The following is a 24,772-nucleotide window of genomic DNA, read 5'->3' on the forward strand; positions in this document are numbered from 1 at the left end:
CGTGGCATACGGAGCTCCATCGCAGTCTTTAACACTGGTAGAATGCCGCGACAGCGTGGACGTGAACCGTATGTGCAGTTGACGGACTTTGAGCGAGGGCGTATAGTGGGCATGCGGGAGGCTGGGTGGACGTACCGCCGAATTGCTCAACACGTGGGGCGTGAGGTCTCCACAGTACATCGATGTTGTCGCCAGTGGTCGGCGGAAGGTGCACGTGCCCGTCGACCTGGGACTGGACCGCAGCGACGCACGGATGCACGCCAAGACCGTAGGATCCTACGCAGTGCCGTAGGGGACCGCACCGGCACTTCCCAGCAAATTAGGGGGACTGTTGCTCCTGAGGTATGGCGAGGACCATTCGCAACCGTCTCCATGAAGCTGGGCTACGGTCCCACACACCGTTAGGCCGTCTTCCGCTCACGCCCCAACATCGTGCAGCCCGCCTCCAGTCGTGTCGCGACAGGCGTGAATGGAGGAACGAATGGAGACGTGTCGCCTTCAGCGATGAGAGTCGGTTCTGCCTTGGTGCCAATGATGGTCGTATGCGTGTTTGGCGCCGTGCAGGTGAGCGCCACAATCAGGACTGCATACGACCGAGGCACACAGGGCCAACACCCGGCATCATGGTGTGGGGAGCGATCTCCTACACTGGCCGTACACCTCTGGTGATCGTCGAGGGGACACTGAATAGTGCACGGTACATCCAAACCGTCATCGAACCCATCGTTCTACCACTCCTAGACCGGCAAGGGAACTTGCTGTTCCAACAGGACAATGCACGTCCGCATGTATCCCGTGCCACCCATCGTGCTCTACAAGGTGTAAGTCAACTACCCTGGCCAGCAAGATCTCCGGATCTGTCCCCCATTGAGCATGTTTGGGACTGGATGAAGTGTCGTCTCACGCGGTCTGCACGTCCAGTACGAACGCTGGTCCAGCTGAGGCTCCAGGTGGAAATGGCATGGCAAGCCGTTCCACAGGCCAAAATCCAGCATCTCTACGATCGTCTCCATGGGAGAATAGCAGCCTGCATTGCTGCGACAGGTAGACATACACTGTACTAGTGCCGACATTGTGCATGCTCTGTTGCCTGTGTCTATGTGCCTGTGGTTCTGTCAGTGTGATCATGTGATGTATCTGAACCCAGGAATGTGTCAATAAAGTTTTCCCTTCCTGGGACAATGAATTCACGGTGTTCTTATTTCAGTTTTCAGGAGTGTATATTCCTAATGAATGCTGAAGTAAAAGTCCATGGCTAATCGCCACCTCACCGTGTTGTCCATTCCATAACCAACCAAGGCATTATGGAGGACAGTCTTTGTGCAGAGGACCCACCGTGAGAGGGCAGACTGACATGTATTGCAGCGTGGACAATAGGCGGTCTCGATGAGCTATTAGCAGTCAGATGACGTTTCCATGGTTTCCAGCAGCGGTACACCTGTGCAGGAAGAGATTGAGGGCACAGATGTTGGCGTCATGGTCAGAAAACGCAATGGGCCAGACCTCAGTAGCCTGCACTCCGCCGACAATACTACAGCCGATATAGATCGAAGCCAGTGGATGATTGACTAGTGAAATGTGTAAACCCTAGACGCTCACCATGAACATGCTCCCAAGACTCCACAAGCTTGAGATGCTGGACACTTGCTGCAAGCGCTATGCGCAGAGGGTAATACAGCAGTTGGTCTTTGGGTAACTAGGTGTTGTTGAAGTCGACTCCCATTGTCAAGGCATTCTGCAGAGACGCGTGACCGCCTCGGAGAAGAAACTGGGAAGTTCTAGGCTGCGACCCGAACCAGATGGCGCACAAACGTTGATGGTCCTGGCGCCAAAAAATGTGAGAGCAACACCTCTAGCATCTTGGAGATGCGCAACTGCATCAGCGGGGATACCTACATGTAAGAGCATGCCATGGGGAACACGAAAAGTAGCAGTATGTGCCTCCTGAAGGAGGGCAACGCATTTCATTGAGTAACGCCAGTTCGTGGCACGTACGAATGCCATTGATATTGATCGGGGTTATACGATAAGTCTGAAAATCTGCAATCGCCAGGAGGACGGGTGATGCAAATAACAGGTGAATCTCCCTGTTAGGCCCCCGTGAAGGGGCACATCTCTGTCATGGTAAGGAATCTGTCTCCATCAAAGTGGTTCCATCGCCCTCTGCACCTCCAGAACGTCCATCCTCAGCATCGACGTCGGCCACCCAGGAGACAGACATCTCACTGGGCCAGTTCAATGGAAAGCTATCATACGTGCGCGCACATGTAGCGTCAGACACACAAAAATGCGAAACCATTTAAGACGCAGGCGGTGGAAGGTCGGTTTCCTTAGGTGGATTCTGACTTAAGACAGGTGTGGAACAGATGTCGCATCTATCGGTGCCAGGGCATCGAAGGACCGCGTACCGTCAGCAAAAGAGTCAACGTCCCGTGCACAATCCCGATGGAGGCACCTATCAGGAGGGGTACAGCGCTGTCTTTCATGATTCCTCGGTGACTGTTACTTCCCAACATGTTGTTCCAAGTCGGATGGTGGACGGCAGTCGTCCGACATGTGGCCAGAAGGCAGAAAAGAGGTGGTCGGTGCAGACTGCCTACAATTGCTGACGGCCATCGTGCGTTGGCACTCTCTCCGGCGGCAGTATAGGAGAGGCAGGCAAAAGGTTCCTCGTGTCGTTGACAGCAGTCGACGCCGATGCTGACTCATTCAGATTGGGCGCAGCAAGCAGCTCTGCCGTGGACGCGTAAAGCAGAGGTAGCACAGTATGCGCCGTAGGGAGGTCGACGTCTCCTACCGTCGTCTATAAAGGGGAAATTCAGAACTGAGTTGGATTTCTTGGCCACAACCTGAACTTCGCGGCCGTCCATCGTACATAACGACAGACATGTAGATGGTAAAAACCAAGTAAGAAAGCATGTGGTTCCTCAGTTCAATTTTTATCTGATGGACACCATTGTGGACAGTGGACGTTTCGAACGCCTACGACATTGAAGCAACGTCATTGGCACCACAACTTCTGATGGCATTTCAAATGGAGTTCGAAAAGCCCCCTCATCGTTCGGAGTGATCAACCATGACAGCCCCTTTGTGGTCGTCAGAGTAACGCAACGCACCGCACAACGTCGGCGCGCAGCTCTTTATTCGTCATCTATATGTATTTTGTCTCTCTAACGACACAAAAACAAATTCCGAGAATATCTTGGTGCGGGAGAGTCATTTTATCTCGTATAAAACGTTCTACTTCATAAGCTTTCGCTTTGTCCTGATCCAAAGGAAAATTGATTTAACCCTCTAAATTGCCGCAATCACAGTGTTCGCGAAAGTACATGTTAATCCTCAGGCCCCCACTTTCTGTTTACAGGTGTTCCCATATCCGCCGTGCCCCCGAGTATTGCACGTGTCTGTCTTCTTTGTTTTTCTTGTGTAGCTAGTAAGAAACTGTCCGTTAAACTAAAACATCGCACAAGCGGCACTCCATACGGTTCGGTCTATCATGTGCGCATCTATTTTGTCGTATCTCCCTTTGCTTGTACCGCTGTTTGTGCTAACCTTCACTGCTTACTACAATAAGTGAAACGTACATAATTACGTCTTTACTCCCTCTTGGTTTTGTAGGAATAGAGGCATTATACATGAAGAATTGTTGGTTACACACATCTCTATATTTCAGAACGGAGAAGTGCAGTTCAGTATGTGAGGGAAAGAGATTCTAGTTTTGCTTTTTCTTAGGAAATGAAAGCTCTATGTGGAGTTCTATTCTTGAGCGCTCTCAATAAAAGTAGCCCCTCCTATACCCGAAGAGCTTATGTTTCTACTGAGAAGCTTCAGGTTTGATGAGAAGGCGATCATGGGAATTATTAGCCACTGGGATGTTATACAGGGACTTTGAAAGTAACTGCAAAAAGAGGTCACTTCTTATAAGGGTTTGTGACAATTGATGAAATTCTGCTTCCCTCCCGAGCTGGGTGTTGTTTCATCCAAACAATTATAAAATGTTTTGCATCACCCTGGTTCCCAGAAAACCAAAAGGTAGATGTTGACTGTGGATATTTTACCATGGACACTACCTTTGACTGTACAGACATGTCAGCAAACCCGCCCAAAAACGTAAACAACCATGCATGAGCAGCACCTATTTGACGGAGGGGGTCAGACAGCCGATCAGTTCCAGTCATTCCAACAGGAAGGAGCGACACGGCTCCTGTTGTCTGTGGGTCAATCATGCCTAGACAGTGAATATCGCGGTTATATCGCGTCCGTATTGTTACCTTGTGACAGGAAGGGCTCTCAACAAGGGAAGTGTCCAGGCGTCTCGGAATGAACCAAAGCGATGTTGTTCGGACATGGAGGAGACACAGAGAGACAGGAACTGTCGATGACTTGCGTCGCTCAGGCCGCCCAAGGGATACTACTGCAGTGGATAACTGCTAACTATGGATTATGGCTCGGAGAAACGCTGACAGCAATACCACGATGTTGAATAATGCTTTTCGTGCAGCCACAGGGCGTCGCGTTACGACTCAAACTTTGCGCAATAGGCTGCTTGATGCGCAACTTCACTCCGACGTCCATAGGTAGATCCATCTTTGCAACCACAGCACCATGCAACGCGGTGCAGATGGGCCCAACAACATGCCGAATGGACCGCTCACCGATGAGTGTCGCATATGCCTTCAATCAGACAACTGTCGGGGGCGTGTTTGGAGGCAACCCGGTCAGGCTGAATGCCTTAGACACGCTGCCCAGTGCCTGCAGCAAGGTGGAGGCACTCTGCTGTTTTGAGGTGGCGTCATGTGGGGCCGACGTACACCGCTGGTGATCATGGAAGGCGCCGCAACGGATGTACAATACGTGAATGCCATCCACCGACCGATAGTGCAACCACATCGGTAGCATATTGGCGAGTCATTCACGGACAATTAGCGCCCCCATCGTGCACATCCCGTGAATGACTTCCTTCAGGATTACGACATCACTCGACTAGAGTGCCCAGCATGTTCTCCAGACATGAACCCTATTATACATGCAAATTGAAAAGGGCTGTTCATGTGCGGCGTGACCCACCAACCAAGGATCTACGTCGAATCACCGTTGAGGAGTGGGACAATTTAGACCAACAGTTCCTTGATGGACTTGTGAATAGTATACCACGACGAATACAGGCATGTATCAATGTAAGAGGACGTGCTACTGGGTATTAGAAGTACCGATGTGTACAGCAAATTAGAAACACAACCTCTGAATGTCTCGCTGTATGGTGGATACAACATGCAATGTGTTGCTTTCATGAGCAATTTTTTTTTTGTTTTTGTTCTAAGCATTATGGGACTTAACATCTGAGGTCATCAGTCCCCTGGACTTAGAATTACTTAAACCTAACTAACCTAAGACGTCACACACATCCATGCCCGAGGCAGGACTCGAACCTGCGACTGTAGCAGCAGCACGGTTCCAGACTGTAGCGCATAGAACCGCTCGGCCACAGCGGCCGGCTCATGAGCAATAAAAAGGGCGGAAATGATGTTTATGTTGATCTGCATTCCAATATTCTGTACATGTCCCGGAACTCTGGGAAGCGAGGTGATGCAAAACTTCTTTTAATATGTATAATACACGCCCCGCCAAGCTAACAAAGTACGGTCTGAAATTGTATGCCATGTTCGACAGCAGAAAATTTTATGTGCACAGCTTTGAGATATACTACGGGAAACAAAGGGACGGTCCTAAGATTACATTTAACAAACCGCATACGGACATCTTTCTCGGGTTCTTCGGGCGACGTTCGTCTGATGATTTTACTGACGTTTCGCCAGCACGCATGGCTTGCATTGTCAAAGCTTCACCTTTCATTGCTGGTGGTGAAATGGAGCAGAGCTCGCGGCCGCAGACTGTACGTACCAGGCGCGCGAACGTCCGAGTGCTTCTCAGCGGTCATTTCCGGTGCGATTCTCCTCTTGCTACCTCCGACGGTCGTATGCTGCAGCACGGGAAGATAGGATCCGTTTGCTTTGAGGCTTTCTTCTTTATTGTTGAAGCTATTCTCGTGATTTTATATTTCTATAGCTTCTCTGAACAAGCGGGTGTGATGGTGCTTCTCTCCAGCCAGAACTAACGTGTTGGGAAATGTTACTATGCAGTCGGTCTCACACAGTGTGTGGTCTGCCACGACCGATTTCTTCACCTGCCACAACTTACAATATCGTTTATGGTCTTGATTGAACGTCCAGTTATTCCGACATAAACTTTTCCGCATGTGCACGGTAATGCGGCACTATTACACCCGCTTGTTCATTTCTTACCCGCAGTCCATATCAACCTACTACTTTTCCTTCTCCTCAGTTTCCTACTATCGAATTCCAGCCCTCCATGACTACTACATTTTTGTCTCCGCCAATACCTGAATAATTAATTTTATAGCATCATATATTTCTTCAGTCTCTTCGTCACCTGCAGAGCTCGTTGGCATGTAAACTTGTACTAGTGTGGTAGGTGTGAGCTTCGTGTCTATCTTGGCTACAATAATGCGTTCTCGATGCTGTTCGTAGTAGCTTATCTGCGTTCCCATTTATTTATTCATTATTAAACCTACTCCTGCATTACCCCTATTTGGTTTTGTATTTATAACTCTGTATTCACTTAACCAGAAATCTTGTTCCCCCTGCCGCTAAACTTCATTAATTCCCACTATATCTGACATTAATATATCCCTTTCGCTTTTTAAATTTTCTAACCTACCTGCCCGATTAAGGGATCTGACATTCCATGCTCTGATATTCAGAACTCCAGTTTTGTTTCTGCTGATAACGACGTCCTCCTGAGTAGTCCCCGCCCGGAGATCAGAAAATGGGACTATTTTACCGCCGGAATTATTTCACCCAAGAGGACGCCATCATCATTTAATCAAACGGTAAAGAAGCATGTCCTCTGGAAAAATTACGGCTGTAATTTCCCCTTGCTTTCAGCAGTTCGCGGTACCAGCATGGCAAGGCCGTTTTGGTTGATGTTACAAGGCCAAATCAGTCAATCATCCAGACTGTTGCCCCTGAAACTGCTGAAAAGTCTTTTGCCCCTATTCAGGAACCACACGATTGTCTGGCCACTCAACAAATAACCGTCTGGTGCTACGGAGTGGTTGCACCCTACGGTACGGCTGTCTGTATCGCTGAGCCACGTAAGCTTCCCTACCAGTAGCAAGGTCCATAGTTCCTTTATGACAGTTAAATATCGCATCAGTGTTTCTTTCTATGTGAAAAAACGGTGGGTCTTGAACAGATGAACTTTTTGACAATTAATTTACGTAGCTATTAGCAGCTCTTCTTGAAATATTTCAATTTTCTCTCAAATTAGTAATTAAGTTTTCCTCAAGTCACTTAATTAGCCTGAATACTTTTAGGCAATTGGATATTTCTTTTCAAAACCAACCTCACGTTGATCACTTTGACACCTCATTTGCTCATTTCCCACTGTTATTTGTTTATGAAAATTAGGACAAAACTCATTGTGAAATTTATAGGGACTCCGATCTTCGGTCCTCTCAAACATTCAACCAAAACGATTCAGGTGTTAATTACACGTCAGATCATTTCCTCTTTGCATGGTGTCATTTGCAAGAAAACGTCGTTTCGATGTCCTGAATTGTTTATAAAATATGACGATTTTTACGAACAGATGATTACTGATGCGCATGAAAGGATTTCGGCGTGCCTTTGATTTACGTTGAAGATCATGTACAGTAAATGATGTGCATAAAATATCTCTCTACTCTGTTTATTTCTCACTTTTGTACAAATAATTTCACAAGTTAGTTGTCTTCGGACGCTTAGTATCGGTTTAGCAGATGCCAATGCTTTCTCCACAGAAGCATAAAGTCATTTGGTGTCCAGGGAAGCACGTACTGTATGTGGTTGTTGTAAACACAGGTTGGCTATTGCAGTTACTAAATCACATGAATGTATATGTCAAGCTTTAGTGTTTTATTAGAAATTCGATGGGTGTTATTTACTGGAATTGGTGTGTGTACTACTTACAGATCAGGTACATTGGCAAGATCTTAAAAGTAGCTTTGAGATGCAGTGTAAAGGGTATAGATAAAAGTTAGTACACATAACTGATGGCAGGATTGTATTTCATTGAGTTAAAATATCAGAATCATCTCGGATCGAACCCAAAACCTTCAGCGTTCTGACACTACCATTTCACTTCAGACACCTCCTGCAAAGTACAGTTTTACATGACAAAATTGACTAGCTTCGTATATGTGGAACTTATAGACGAGGCAGAGTGAGACAGAAACAGTCATCACTCCACCGACCATTACCATTTTTGGCACGCCGACGGGAACGAGGGTGTGGTTTCTGTTGTTCATACTGGTCTCCGAATTAGAACGGTACGTGTATTCGAACTTACACTGGAAGTTCCTCCGGACATGGTTATCGCAGCACTTCGTCCATATGGCATGGTCCTTAATCTTGTTGCAGAGAAATGGACCACCTTCGAGGCGTACCCCGTACTGAACACACTGCGCCAAGTAAGAACTGGAAGCATGTGACAATAGGTGGATGTAGAGGTAACGTTATATAGGATGGTCACCTGGAAACCTGCTCTGACTGCGGGCAGGAAGCCCATGTCCGAAGTGATTGTCTTCACCGACTTCAGAACATCCATCACCAACCATAACAGATGACATTTGTGCCTATTCAGTACGTGGAAGCTCCAAAGAACGACGTGAGCGGTGCGTATGACAGGCCGTTGCCCATAGAGTCTACAAGTATCGCTCCGATCCCACGCCACTGATGGCGCAAATGACACTGTTATATCATGTCAGACTCCCCAAAACAGTTGCGGAGTCGCGGTCCTTCCACGCTCCAGTGGAACCCATCTTCAGATATGGAAGTGGGTCCACAGTACGATTGTACTGAACAGGACACCTGAGCAGACGTGAAGACAGGACTTCGAAACCAGCTGTCCCGAAGAAACGGCGGCTGTCCACAGAAGACGAGCTACGAATGAGACATTGTGCTACGAACAAGACAGTGGGAACGATCATGAATCCAGTGACTGGCCAGGACGATGTCACACCCACCTACAGACCGTGGAGGAGGCTCAACATCAAAGAGACCGATGGGTAAAATTATGCAACAGGATAATGTCCCACCTGAAGATGAATGTCTGTGAACAACAAGAGCCCTCATCAGTTGATTAGGTGATTGGACACAGGAGATGGACCAAACTGCTGAGATACAAGAGGTCGACATTCAGTCGTTGTCTCTCATCGACAACAAGTCGGAAGGGAACCTTGTCCACGGCGGCCAACGAGGTGGTGACATGTGCTTCCGGTTCAGGAGGAATGCTTCGTTGGTGCTTGACATGCTTGCAATGCACAGCCTATGTAATGTCACACGTCTACTTTATTGGTAAAGTACAAAAAATGGTTCAAATGGCTCTGAGCACTATGGGACTTAATATCTATGGTCATCAGTCCCCTAGAACTTAGAACTACTTAAACCTAACTAGCCTAAGGACAGCACACAACACCCAGTCATCACGAGGCAGAGAAAATCCCTGACCCCGCCGGGAATCGAACACGGGAACCCGGGCGTGGGTACAGTAGACATCAGTGTTCTTCGCACCCAGTAAAGATCCAAATACTGAGAGACATTCTGTGGACAGCGGAAGCCGACACAGTTTTCATGCAAGAGGTGCGAAACGATGCCCTATTTGAGTTTTAGGGTGGTGATGTCTATCGTTTACAAGGTTAAGACGTTAGCAGTGGTACAGCCATACTGTTATGAGAACGTATAGTGGCGGAAGATGTGGAATACTTAGCATCGACCTGTGGTGTTGCCCTGACTCCAGGGGATGTGTACTTGGTGAATGTTTGCGCAACATCTGTCTCAACAAAGGGACACGAACGCATAACCTTTTACGCAAAGGAAATGTCACCGCTCTTTCGAGGACGTCAGGAGATTTACATTGTCGGCAGCAACTGTTACTGCATTGTTCTGTCCGAGAACCAACGCACACGCTTTGTCAGTTGCCCGGTGCTATAGACGCTGGTCCGGGATCTTGCATTGCATGACACCTGGGAAATGACGGACAGTGACAGCCGCAGATATACGTACTTTACGAGCAATTCAGCATATGTGTCACGTGGGCGGCGCACAGCTACTATTGACGCTGACGTGTGTCCTACGGTCTTTACAGACCAGCGGGCTTACGTCTGCACCATCGCTCTGCCACGAAAAAAGACATGGTGCGGCAGGGACCCATGGAAGTTCAACGATACCTACCTGAGGGATGAGAACTGTTTACGGGAAGCTGAAGGCACGTGGCGTCAATGTGAGCGGCGCAAAGTGCGTAAGATTGAAGGCTTAAATGGTGGCTCTGCTGTGTCATATCTGATTTACGCAGAACGTTCATCCGATACGGCCAAGGTAAGTTACGTTTACAACGGATAACTTACGAGTTGTATTTCGCAGCCTTACGTTAGTTGCGACGCAACGATCGTCTTCCGAGATTCAATAGGCTGTCCAACATATCGCAGCACAACCTCAGTTATTCTCGATGGATTACCCAACGGACGGTCGTCATTACACTACACAGGGTGTAAATGGTATAATCTGCCAATAAAATCCTATTAGCAGAACACAAGTAAATGACTTAAATCATCTAGTAATATGTTTGTCCATTTCCAGTAGTTGTCTCAGAAAAAAACGGAAGAAAAGAAAAAAAATGAACGGTTTATGTTGAGACAAGGCTTTTGGAAAAGTAGACATTACCGCTACGCGTATTGACATAGTTAGCGTGAGTCGCAAACACGTAGGCCATAACTTCTAGTGTGGTTGAGTCACTGTAATACGCTGATCATCGGCAGTCGTCGAGTTACCAGTGCAGACGTTACTGCAACTCCGTTAATCGTTGGAATGGAAGGGAGATCTATTATCGATGAACTATATGCATTTAGTTTATGGCGAGGCAAAAAGTGTTGCGAGGGCAGCTACACAAATTTATCGAGAACGCTTCCCACAACGAGGACTTCCTGCACGATCGACATTTTTCGCTGTTCACGAAAGATTTGTGTCGTTATAATTCTCTACTTTTGCTCCATTGTTTTGCGATTAATTCGTAAGAAATACAGTAGTTATCTTTAATTCTGTATGCGAAAGTTATTGTCTGTTCTGATATGCTTTCGTTTTATTACTGATTAAATCATGACAGAATACAGCGTACGAGTACGGATTTAATTTGGATAAATTGTGAAATACTTGCTCTTTACGACCTCGCGAGGAAGGTAGAAGCCCACAATGCGAAGAACGTACGTTGGAAGCTGAGCAACAGATTCTGAACCGCATCCACGTAGATTGTAAGCATCGCCCTTCAAGCAGGTGTATCGAACACTGTCTTTCATCGCACTTTGATAAAGCAGCGTCTGCAGCAGTTACACATTCAACGCGTACAAGCTTTGGAAGAGCAAGATTTCCCTCCGTGACGAGAAATATCAGAGTGGTTTTTTGTTACAAGGTGCGCAGCGCGGTTTTGTAAACAAATTCTCGTCACAGGTGAAGCGTGTTTCACTCGCGATGGAACAACCAACTTCCGTAACTTGCACACATGGAGTGCACAAAGTGTGCGCCAACTAATAGCAACACGTTTTCGGCGCCGCTTTTCCCTAAATGTATGGGCGGTTACAACAGATTCACTGAAACACTACGTTATTAATTACGTAACACAACATTCACCTTGACGCAAGCAGCGCTTACTCGGGATTATGGAACATACCACCTACCGACGGCGACAGAGGACAAATGTAAATATACGTAGAATGCACACACGCCATTCCGTCACCCATCGTCAGTTCAAGAGTTGTGTGAGTAGAATGTACACCAACGGAGAGAAGGTAGAAATGCTACTCATCTATGGGGAATGTAAATTAGCAGAACAGTAATTGCAATACTGTTTTCTTATGTACAGGTTCTTTTAGTACAGTAGTTTAGTCCTTTTAAATACTGTTGTGTAGAGTAGGCATACAGAAAGGTTGTTCTTCCTAGAAACTGCATTGACATAACGATTCTTTTATTGTTGTTGTTGTTGTTGTTGAAGGTAGGCGAAATGCTAGGCAGTTAGCGGAACAGAGAGCGATATCCGGATAAGAACCTACCTTCCCGACAGATGTCATCTCGTCTTCTTGCGACGCTTCAGGAAACGAGAGGTTTCAACCCAGGACAATGCAATCGTCATAGCACTCGCATAGACAAAGCTGCCGAACTTACTGTTCTCGCATCCGTTGCTATGAATCCTCATGTGAGCACACGGCAGCTTGAACACGAGACTGCCATTCCAAAACCAGTGGACATCATATTCCGACACGTCACCGGTTACATCCTTACCATGTACACCTCCATCAAGAATTGCATGGGAAAGATTTCTAGAATCAGTTCTGTCAGTGGGCACAGCAGCAACTGCTTGCCAAACCGAACTTCTTTTCCAATATTCTATTTACCGCCGGCCGCTATGGCCTTCCGGTTCTAGGCGCTTCAGTCCGGAACCGTGTTGCTGCTAAGGTCGCAGGTTCGAATCCTGCCTCGGGCATGCATGTGTGTCATTTCCTTAGGTAGGTTAGGTTTAAGTAGTTATAAGTCTAGGGAACTGATGACCTCAGATGTTAAGTCCCATAGTGCTCGGAGCCATTTGAACCATTTTTCTATTTACCGATGAATGTTACTTCTCAAACAAAGGACAGGTAAATACAAGTAACATGCATTATTGGTCCAGCGACAACCCGCAATGGATTAGACAGGGGAACATTATTGGCCCTTATGTCATCAATGGTAGTCTAAACAGCATACCGTTTGCCAACTTCCTTAGACGAATTCACGTGAGCTGTTGTCCCGTAGCGCTGTTACTGCTGTCAGCCAAGACGTCGGAAGTCTGTACCCGTCTTCTCTGTTCAAGTTGGCCGGTCTGTTGGTTATTTGTATTTCGTCTCTAATCTTCCTCCTGAAACTAATAGGCTGTTTCCCCAGTACGCGTGTTTCACCAAAATCTATATGTTTGTCATACTCATTCTGGTGTTCTGCGACCGCTGACTTGGTGTGCTGTCTTAGTCGGATATATATTTCTTGTTCCGATATTCGTGGCTGATGGGTTGCCCCGCAACACATACAGACGCACGGGAGACCGCAGCCGCCGCAGGTTCAGAGAGTACTGGCGCGCCTCGACAGCCGCCATAAAGCTGAGAAACAACGCTACGACGCAGCTGCCTCCTGGTTTTCCATTCGCCGATTTCCATCAGTCACAAGCAGTAATGCTAACACCTATCAAAACGACGAGTTCCCACCAATGAAAAGAAATAGTAAAAACACCAATAAAGACTTCTAACATCCCACCCCTTCATCCTAAACAGCCTACAAGAATTTGATAACAGCCATGCCTACAGGTATGTAAGAAACAAAGTTTTCCATTCAGCAGTAAAGAAAAACACCCTGAAGAAGGTACCTTGCAACATGGACCGAAACGTCATTACTTTTATATGTATTGAAATGCGCTTACAAACCCAGAAAATTTTTATTGAAAGAACTCGGGACGTTTGCCTTTCGCGGGCCAGTGCTCTATCAACTGAGCTACCGAAGCACGACTCACGTCCGGTACTCACAGCTTTACTTCTGCCAGTATCCGTCTCCTACCTTCCAAACTGTACAGAAGATCTTCTGCGAGAGAGGGAAACATAGTAGGTGAATATGGACTGAGGCTAAGAAATGAAAGAGGAAGCCGTCTGGTAGAATTTTGCACAGAGCATAACTTATTCATAGCTAACATTTGGTTCAAGAATCATAAAAGAAGGTTGTATACATGGAAGAATCCTGGAGATATTAAAAGGTATCAGATAGATTATATAATGGTAAGACAGAGATTTAGGAACCAGGTTTTAAACTGTAGGAAATTTCCAGGGGCAGATGTTGACTCTGACCGCAGTCTATTGGTTATGACATGTAGATTAAAACTGAAGAAATTGTAAAAAAGGTGGGAATTCAACGAGATGGGACCTGGATAAACTGACTAAACCAGAGGATGTACAGACTATCAGGGAGAGCATAAGGGAACAATTGACAGGAATGGGGGACAGAAATACAGTAGAAGAAGAATGGGTAGTAGCTCTGAGGAATGAAGTAGTGAAGGCAGCAGAAGATAAAGTAGGTAAAAAGACGAGGGCTAGTAGAAATCCTTGGGTAACAGAAGACATATTGAATTTAATTGATGAAAGGAGAAAATATAAAAATGTAGTAAATGAAGCAGGCAAAAAGGAATACAAACGTCTCAAAAATGAGATCGACAGGAAGTGGGAAATGGCTAAGCAGGCATGGCTAGAGGACAAATGTATGGATGTGGAGGCTTATCTCACTACGGGTATGATAGATACAGCCAACAGGGAAATTAAAATTGAACTTTGGAGGAAAGAGAGCCACTTGCATGAATATCAAGAGCTCAGATGGAAACCCAGTTCTAAGCAAAGAAGGGAAAGCAGAAAAGTGGAAGGAGTATACAGAGGGTCTACACAAGGGCGATGTACTTTAGGACATTATGGAAATGGAAGAGGATGTAGATGAAGATTAAATGGGAGATACGATACGTTTCATATCAGCGCACACTCCGCTGCAGAGTGAAAATCTCATTCTGGAAACGTCCCCCAGGCTGTGGCTAAGCCATGTCTCCGCTATATCCTTTCTTTCAGGAGTGCTAGTTCTGCAAGGTTTGCAGGAGAGCTTCTGTAAAGTTTGGAAGGTAGGAGACGAGATACTGGCAGAAGTAAAGCTGTGAGCACCGGGCGTGATTCGTGCTTCGGTAGCTCAGATGGTAGAGCACTTGCCCGCGAAAGGCAAAGGTCCCGAGTTCGAGTCTCGGTCGGGCACACAGTTTTAATCTGCCAGGAAGTTTCATATCAGCACACACTCCGCTGCAGAGTGAAAATCTCATTCTGGACTGCGTGAAGAGTTTGACAGAGCACTGAAAGACCTGAGTCGAAACAAGGCCCTGGGAGTAGACAGCATTCCATTAGAACTACTGACGGCCTTTGGAGAGCCACTCCTTACAAAATTCTACCATCTGGTGAGCAAGATGTACAAGATACGCGAAATACCCTCAGACTTCAAGAAGAATATAATAATTAAAATCCCAAAGAAAGCAAGTGTTGAGAGACGTGAAAATTACCGAACTATCAGCTTAATAACTCACAGCTACAAAATACTAACACGAATTATTTACAGACGAATGGAAAAACTGCTAGAAGCCGACCTTGGGGAAGATCAGTTTAGATTCCGTAGAAATGTTGGAACACGTGAGGCAATACTGACCTTACGACTTATCTTAGAAGAAAGATTAAGGAAAGGCAAACCTACGTTTCTAGCATTCGTAGAATTAGAGAAAGCTTTCTACAATGTTGAGTGGAATACTCTCTTTGAAATTCTAAAGGTGGCAGGGATAGAATACAGGGAGCGAAAGGCTATTTACAATTTGTACAGAAACCAGATGGCAGTTATAAGAGTCGAGGGGCATGAAAGGGAAGCAGTGGTTGGGAAGGGAGTGAGACAGGATTGTAGTCTCTCTCCGATGTTATTCAACCTGTATATTGAGCAAGCAGTAAAGGAAACAAAGGAAAAATTCGGAGTAGGTATTAAAATCCTATTTCTGTAAATGCTATTTCATTAACTTTAAGAAATTTAACGTATTCTCTTTTACATTGTTTTAATTTTCAAGGTTGGAAATTTTTCCCATCTTGAATTCCATATAAAAAGTAGAGTTATCATTAGTAATTACTTAAACATTGTACTAAACATGTTTCAATTTTAGACTAATTTTCAGTCACTGGCTTTACAGGGCCTGTAATTGTGTAATGAATAAAACATAAAATATTTAGCCAGGTGTCAGTAATGTCCTTACATATGTGCCACTATAGATCACAATTTCTTTTTTATGAATTGTGTATTGTACTGTGAATGCATAGATGAAATAACAAATACACTGTAGGAATGCTAGTGACAGTAAAAAATTAAGAGTGTAAATAAATTACCTATATAGCTGTATAGATCACAGCAACATTGAAGAGGATTGATTTATTAATATTAATTTTTATTTATAATAGAGGAAGGGCTCAACTGCTTGACTATAAAAATGAAATCCCTTTTCTAAATCACATAATTTTCTTGCATGATAAGAATTTTTCACCCAGTTATTTATAAAATAACCTGCTAAATCATAAACAGTTTCACCACAACGAAGATAATTCTTCCATCCTTTTACCTAATATTGAATATGTTCTTTATATTGTTTATTGTGACCTTTATTAGTAATTAATATATATCGATTAGCAATTTTTATAATTTTTGCTGAAAACATTATCTAATTTTTGTTTCTTCAATAATATAGTGATGCTTTTTTAATTTATATGTATTTCAGTTTTTTGTTACCAATTGTAACAACTTTAGACTTTCTATTGTATCTGTTAAATAATAATTTCAATTAAACTAATAAAATTTGCCTTAATAAAAGGAAGAATGCAAGAAGTGCAAAAAATGCGAAGTGGCGAAGTCAATTGATATCTATCACTCACATAAATATACAAAGAATAAACATTCACTTATTTGTAAAGAATGCATTAGAAACTATCAAAGAAATAGATGTATTTTGTGTGTGTGGAAAAATATTAATCTGATTATAATGAGAAATATATGAAACAAATTTCATGTAAAGAGTAATTTCTATACTGTGATCTCTAAAAAATGATGATTGTGATAATTCAACAACAGTTTAGTTGTTTTTACTTAAACCCTTATATAGGGATAAGCTCTCAAGTAAATATAAGATTTGCCCACTGGAAGATAACATACGAAGAAAAATGATGTGTATGTGAGGAAAAGAAGTAAATACATGTGACCTCAAAAGACATTTACAATAAGTCAATCATACGAGGGCTATCCACAAAGGACATTACGTTTTCGTTTATGTCTGTTAGAGGAGGGGCTAGCGCAGCCATTTTGATATCATGGCATTCCGCTGCTCAGTCGCCATCCTGCCGTGCTTGCGAGAGGTTCGTGCTGTACTCTGTTGAGTTACTGTGACAGTTTGAAATGTCAGTGTTAAATGAAAATGCCACGAAGTGTGAAGTGCATGTTGTAATAAAGTTTCTGACAGCAAAAAACTGTACACCGATAGATATCTGTCGGCAGCTTTGTGAAATGTGTGGGGACAACACAATCACTGAAGGTGGAGTGCACCAATGGGTCATAAAATTTTAAAATGGCCGAACTAACTTTCACGGCGAAGAGCGAAGTAGACCAACATAGTGACTGCCGAACTTGTCGAAAAAGTCGATGCAGCAGTCCGTGAAAACCGTAATTTCACAATAACGGAACTCTCTATGAGTTTCCCACAAATTTCACGTAGTTTGTTGCAGGAAATTATTACCGAAAAGCTTGGTTACCACAAGTTTTGTACAAGATGGGTACTAAAAATCTTGACAGAGATTCACAAAAATCAGCGAATGGCTGGAGCGTTAACGTTCTGGACGCTTACAAGAAAAATGGCAACTCATTACTCGATCTCATCGTTACTGGTGACGAAACATGGGTTAAGCATGTGATCTGTGAGACAAATTTGCAGTCAATGCTGTGGGGGCACACAAATCCCCCCCCCAAACCCAAGAAATGCATACAGACACTGTCGGCAAGGAAGGTGTGATTTTTGTGGATTTGCTGGAAAGAGGCACTACAATAAACTCTCAAAGCTATTGCCAAACTCTACACAACCTCAGAAGAGCAATACAAAACAAGCGCAGGGGAAAGATGGGCTCAAAGATCTTGATAATTCACGACAACACTCAGGCCCACACGGCATATGCCACTCGTGAAGTTCTCGAATCTTTTAAGTGGGAGCTGTTTCTTCGTCCGCCATACAGTCCCGACCTGGCACCGAGCGACTTCCACTTCTTCCCAGCAATGAAGAAGTGGTTGGCTGTGCAGTGTTTCGATGATGACGCACAGCTTCAAAAAGAGGTAACCACGTGGTTGAAGGCGCAGGTGGCAGAATTTTATGACGAAGGAATTTCCAAGCTCGTCCATCGCTATGAGAAGTGCCTTAATTTAAATAGCAACTATGTAGAAAAGTAGTATTTAAGTGTGGCTTTCGTCTGTATATAATAAAAAATTTCGAATACTTGACTTAATTTTAATTCAAAATCATAATGTACTTTGTCGATAGTCCTCACATAACATTGGTTGAAGGTATTATTTAACTACATTGGTTAAAGGAAAAATTTAACCAACAAGACTTCCCATTCTTCACTTCTCGTTTTTTGCAATTCTATTGTTTTTTTTATTCCTAATGAATGACTGAGGGTTTTGGAGAGTTTACAGTCACTCGACTTTGTGATGATGCAGAAGGAATAATTTATTAGAATTTAATCGATTTAGAAAAGATGATTTAAGTAATGTCATGGTTCAGTATAAAGTGCCTCCTCCCACAAGGACTCTCGATAATTTTAAGGTATGGGAATTGACTACTAGAGCTAAAACTCTTGGTATTAGAGGATACAGTAAATTAAAGAAATCGCAGTTAATTAATGCTATTTGGTTACAGGAATTTCAATTCCATCCAGAATTGTTCCAAATGACTAGATTAAGAGCAATAAGTTTACCTAATACTGGTATAAATTATTTTTATAAATTTCATGACAATGTTACAGAAAAATCTTGACAACCTGGAGAAGAAAAAATAGTGAGCCTAGAACAAATTTGTCTATTCAGCATCAAACTATTTCACCAAGGAGAAGTAACTGAGCCATCTAAAAATCTTGAAGATTAAAGAAAATTCGAGATTTAAGGAAAAATTTAAATCTTGGCCTGTTGACTTTAAATTGTCTTTCATCACGTTAATATTGCTAAACTTGATACTGTTAGTGAGAAAACAGATTGTATGACGAAACCATAGTAGAGGTAGCAAACAAAAGAACTAATTTCATAAAAGGAGATAAGTTGAATTTAACATCGAAAAATGCTTTTTCGAACTTCTACAGGCTATAAAGCACCAGATAATACTCAGGAATCTGTTCATGTTTTGTGCAATAAATCACTGATATGATAACATATGTTGAGACTATTTAAGTAGAAAGTAACTCATTTAATATTCAAATATTAGCAGTTCCTAGTGGTAGTAAAGGTAAGAAAATAATAAATTTAGTTTTAGACAAAAACTCTACAAAATGTATTACTACAATTAACAATAATCTGTGTTGTCCTAAAGCAATAATAGTGACATAAACATACCATATGAACAATATTTTTGGTAGAGAACTATTACAAATGAGATTAATAAAATTATTATTTATAAATAAATTATAAATTTCAGTTAATCTATAATGGTATGGAGAAAAAATAAAGATATATCTGTATACTGATCACAATCATTTTGATGCAATTAACAGTATGAAGGCATTCTTGGGATGATCATCTTTCTGTGATAAATATAACAAAACATATGAAATCACAGACAAGCATAAATGCAAAATAGTGAGAAAAATCTGTAAACTATGTAATGGTCTAGAACACAAAAGTGCAGAAGGCAAGACATACAGTGAAAACTGCAGTAGATACTATTATAATGAACACTTCTTAAAAATCAGGAAGAAGATTGTGATACAGCTTATAATTGTGAAGGAGTAAAAAGATTTGTTCGAGATGTAAGGAACATAAATACGGCTTTGAACTTACCAGAAACTATAACCAAGCAGTGAAAATTGAAAATAATAAAAGTTACATGCCATACAGATTGCAGGAAGATGGTATTTCTGAAAAAAAATTTGGTGACGATTTTATAGTCCAAAGTTGTCGAAATTGTAGTAAAGATGGTTGTTATATTAATAGAGAATTCAATAATTTTTAAGTTTACCAATGCCTCATATGCTGTAAAATTGTTGCTGGTAAACAGTTTGTGTCTTGTGAAGATGGCAATGCCTGACACACAATAGTGTCTTCATTGCAGAAAAGAGTAAGAAAAATAGGAGAATATGTAGGTTGTGTCAAAATCGGTAGCCCACAGATGCAGCACAGGTGAGAGTTTTTAGTGCAGATGGAGCTGGGAATTGTCATAAAATGACATCTTCCCGCGACGTATTTCAGAGACTTAGGGCATAATTTGTTAGCAGCTCATCATGAAAGCCCCAAAAAAAAAAAAAGCTAGACATCGCTTTGACTGTCATACTGCTACACCAAGTACTGGTTCATAGTGTTTATATAGCAAATGCCGCACAGTCTGGGGCGCCTTGCCGCGGTTCGTGCGGCTTCCCCCGTCAGTGGTTCGAGTCCTCCCTTGGGCATGGATGTGTGTGTTGTCCTTAGTGTAAGTTCTTTTAAGTTAGACCAAGTAGTGTGTAATTCTACAGACCTATGACCTCACCAATTTGGTCCCATAGAAACTTATCACCACCATCCACAATGACGACAGGGCGATTTTCGACGCGCAGTGTTGGCTGGACAGCCAAAATGTAAACTTATACAAGCAAGATCTCCAACAACACATACGTCTTAAGAAAGGACGTGACTTACTGAAGGGCAAATACGTACAGATATGTAGATACATTCTCTGCAAGTCACGCAAACAGCAAGGAGACTTAAAGAGTTGAATAACGACCAAGGCGCAAAACTTATTTTTTTGTGTTTAAAGGCAGCTACATAAGTTCACTTTTTCGTACTTCGTAATGGCACCCACTAATCCAGTTGCAGACGGCATGCTGTAAGACGAAGAAACGGCAGCAAAAACACAGAAAATATGCAATAAAAACGATGGTGAGACTCAGAGCAAACAAGGTATTATGTAACTTTTCACAGAATAAAATATTTGGAACCAAACAGCGCATTTCTAATAGCCTTTACAATATAACGGTGCTGTTTTTGCACCTTTTAGAATAAAGAAAAGAAACCCTGATGACGACGATATTGCCGCTGAAACTACTTTCAGCGAAAATAATATAAATAGAAACAATAGTGATTTGCATTAAAGCAGAGCCACTATCTCATACTTATTCAGACAGGAACCAAACACTGTCAACACATTTCATGCTTACAGGTTGGTGTGTTTCAGGTGATGTTTAAAACTTTTTGACTACACCTTATATGAATGAGAGGCGTACTTGGATAGTAACATATAATCTTAGTGTGAGAAGTTGGTTGTTGTAGTGTGTGACTTATTCCCAGTTATCTACTGACTGTCTCAACAGAATGACTGATAGCTTCTACAAAATTGAAAATAGACCAAAGCCGGCAAACTGCATTTTCATTTACATGATTACTGTATAATTCACACTTCAGTGTTTGGCAGACATTTCATAAAAGCAATTTCAGACTATTTCTCGAAGCACTCTCCAACAGCACGTGGTAGTTTCTCAGTGCGTAAGGAGGAGTCAACAAAATATTTTCGCATGCGCAGGAGAAAGCTTATGATCGAAATTTAGCAAAATATCTCGCTGCAACGATAAATGTATTTGTTTTGATTTCACCCAAATTCGAGTATCGTATCTATGATACATTCTCACATATTTCACGAGAATATAGAAAGATCCCACCTTGAATTCCGAGTACACAATAAATCAAATAGCTTCAAAGATTGTCGACTGACTAAGGATTACAATTACAACCAGTTTAAACTGGAACCATCACATAGAAAATGTTATGTGGAAGGCATTTCGGTTATAAACTAATAGATTGCTACTGCAAAAAAAAAAAAAAAAATGGACGCACTAACATACTTCTCAAATTCATCACAATTATACTGGTGAATTATCGACATAATACTCACAAGGTGGAAGAAACTCAACACACTGCGAATATTACGCTTGTACGTACTCACCTGAAGTAGCAGGTAGGACTAACGGATGACGTCAAAGACGTTCAAAGTAGATCAACTCGTTTTTTAGTATGGCGAAATAGGGAGGAGTACCACGCATACAATATGCGAGTTGGAATGATTACATAGCGATGAATATACGTAAATCTGTCAATGTTTTCAAGTGCCTGATTTAATTATTTCAGTGTTAACTAAGCTACAACAGTTAACTTGTAGCAAGGCAAACCTACGTCTACGAAGAGAGCTTGTACCTTGCGTCGTCTGGAATAACACGATTAGTTTCATACGACATCACCAGACCGATACAGTCTGATATATGCAGGTCTCTTTATACTAGATATAGCGTTGGAGCTACAAGAATTGTTAGAAGGCAAAGGCCAATGACCAACGTATACTACTGTCTTCGAATGAACGTTAGTACAATTTGACACCTACATAAAACAAACATCTGAAGGCGTCTGTTATATTCATTTACACATATTCAGAACAATACAATACATCCTCTGGTTCGTCTTCCTCCTACAGAAAGATTAATATTTATTAACCCAGAGATACTTCGCAGTTTATGTGATATGCACCTTCATTGGGTGTTACTTGACTTTATATTTTCTGACGATTTTCGTAATTTCTCTCCATGCGGTCACAAGTCGAAAGATCCGCTTTTACTTATTGTATATTCGCGTCAAGGTCTTACGTTTCCTTGGGTATTATTAAGACGATCATTTAGACCTAGTTATGGGTGTACTTTGTCTTTAAGCACTCTTTATTTTTTGGCGAGAGATTAACATATTTAACGTGAGAAGTGTGACAGTTCAGAGGGCAAAACTGTTCGTTCGCCTGGCATACGTTGTGAAGATGACTGATCTCGAATAACGAGAAAGGCGTTTAAGTTTTAAATTAAGTACTGTACGTGTTTGGTATCTAACAAACCAGAAAAAAGTATTGAAAAAATATGTTCATCTAAGATAAATTTTATGTGCAGTCGAAATTTATCTCAAAATATTTAGCAATTTTAGGTTACGACCCAAAGATATAGTTACCCAAAAAGGGCTTTCTTGTACCTTCAACCGTTCTGGCCAAAAAGCGTGGCTAATATCGTGTTCCGATTATTTTAAATTGTATGTGGAAGCACCTATTCCCATTTTTAGAGCACAGGTCTATCAGATTATTAAAATAGTGAACCAGTACCGAAAGAACTATCGAGTCCCAAACTTTTAAGCCGAGTGTTGCAGCTCTGTTCGTGTACACATTCATGACGTTATATTTCTTAAACGGGACCGAGTATTATGAGCTGATTCACGAAGTGATGATGGTGCTTCCTATGACATCAACAGAAGCAATTTTTTTCACGATACATTTTAAAGTAGTAGGTCTCGGTGCATCGCTCACAGAAGCTAAAAACCTTCCTTTTGGGGCGTCGACAAGACGTTCTTCGTAAGACCTTTCGGAAGAGAGCCTGTTAGAGGTCGTCCAACACCTCGATAATGTGCAGGAGAGCCATAAACTTTATGACGAAAAGAAAGGGTGGCTCCTTTTTGCTGTTTACGTCCCCATTCCTAGGAAGCCTTGCAGTGACCTCGCGCTCAGAGACGGCAGCAAGCCGTACCCATACGAAACGACGCGGCAAACAGACGAAATTTTGGTTTTGTCCTCTTAGTTGATGTTGCATTATAGCTACGCATACGTTTGATCTAGTGTAGAGAACAATCTTTCTCATCCACGTGACATTAATACTGTGTGTGCCGTTCGAACGGGTACTCGAATGATGTGACGTCATGAAATTACTCACTTTGAATGGTTTATCGACAATGGGGATCCATTAAAACGTTGATAAAGTTAACGATGAGAGTCCGACGCTTCCCTTTCAGATGTGCATGAGTGAAATGAAATCTACTGATCTTTTAACGAAGATAATCCAAGTGCAGGAAGCCGTAGTTCTGCAACTACATCTGCCTGTACATATAGGCTGTACTCTGTAAACTAATACTGAGTGCATGACAAAGGGTAAATCCCATTGTACTAGATACTAGAGCTTGTTCGCATCCCAATTGCGTATGTACAATAGGATAAAAAATTGCTTTAATGACTGTGCACAGCTTGATTTATCTCAGCTCATCTTTATTGGCCTTTGTTGGCCTTGCGGGTGAGTTATGTAGTGCGTTGTAGTTTATTTCTACATCTCTAACTTAAATATTATGCTGTAAATTTTCTAAGAAAGCTTTCGCGGGATAGTTCGTATTCATCTTCAAGAGTCGATCAGTTCAGTTCTTCGGATATTTCAATGAATATCTGCCCCAGGTCAAACGAACCTGTGACTATTTGTGCTACCTTCTCTTGTATAATCCCTGTTAGTTCTAATTTGTATGGTCTAAACATGAGCAATGTTCAAAGATGGGTTACTAGCGTGTATTTTTAGCAATCTATTTCGCTAACCACTAATCTGATTTTCGAGAGAATAAGATACTAACAGTATAAATCCCTTGCATTTCCCTTGGAAGAAGAAAAGTTGAACCGATATCATTACAATAAAAATAAAGGGTTGATAGAGGCAGTCTGAAAAGTTTGTCAAGGTGTTGCAGGGTAGGTTGTGGTGAGAAATAATTATTAAGTAAAAAATTCGATACGTTGCGTCGTTTCTGAGTTAATTTGCATTGATGTTAGCCAGTCAGGCCCAAATTCAAGCCACCTGTCACATACAATTGGATTAATATAGTGAATATATTCACTAGCTTATGCCGGACTGGGAGTTGAACCCGGATTTCCCGTTTATCGCCTTTTATGGCCTTAGCATTTTCTTCCCCTCGGTAACCTAACCTTCTTTCACTTTTTTATGGTCGCCTTACCATTTTTAAAAAAAACCTACAATTTAAAGGAAAGTAAA

The sequence above is a fragment of the Schistocerca gregaria genome, unplaced genomic scaffold (assembly GCF_023897955.1).
Source record: "Schistocerca gregaria isolate iqSchGreg1 unplaced genomic scaffold, iqSchGreg1.2 ptg000248l, whole genome shotgun sequence".
NCBI classification, from domain to species: Eukaryota; Metazoa; Arthropoda; class Insecta; order Orthoptera; family Acrididae; genus Schistocerca; species Schistocerca gregaria.